The sequence below is a fragment of the Chelon labrosus genome (genome assembly GCF_963514085.1).
Source record: "Chelon labrosus genome assembly, chromosome: 22".
Lineage (NCBI taxonomy): Eukaryota > Metazoa > Chordata > Actinopteri > Mugiliformes > Mugilidae > Chelon > Chelon labrosus.
In genome coordinates, this window is record NC_140355.1 from 506,233 (window position 1) to 506,673 (window position 441).

The following is a 441-nucleotide window of genomic DNA, read 5'->3' on the forward strand; positions in this document are numbered from 1 at the left end:
GATTCTGGGCCGACACCGTATGCTGTCACCAGGATGGCATGTACTGGCGAATGAAACAGGAACATAGTGGACATCAGATTCAAGTGAACATTAGATTCAATTGGCCTTTCTCAGAATGTAAATGGGTCAACTCATTGTTTTAATCACACCTTAGATCTTGTCCTAACATATGGCATAGAAACTGAAGGTTTGACAGTATTTACTCGTAACCCTCTTTTGTCTGATCATTTCCTCATAATTTGAATTTACAATAATGAATTACACAGAAATTGGAATGACATTTCATTACAGTAGATGCTTATCTGATGATGCTGTAACTAGATATAAGGGTTAATTCCTTCATTATTTACCTCAGTGTCATGTACCAATGATGGGGATGACAGCATCCACAATTTAACTCCAACACAAATAGATTATTTTGTTGATAGCACTGGAGCATCA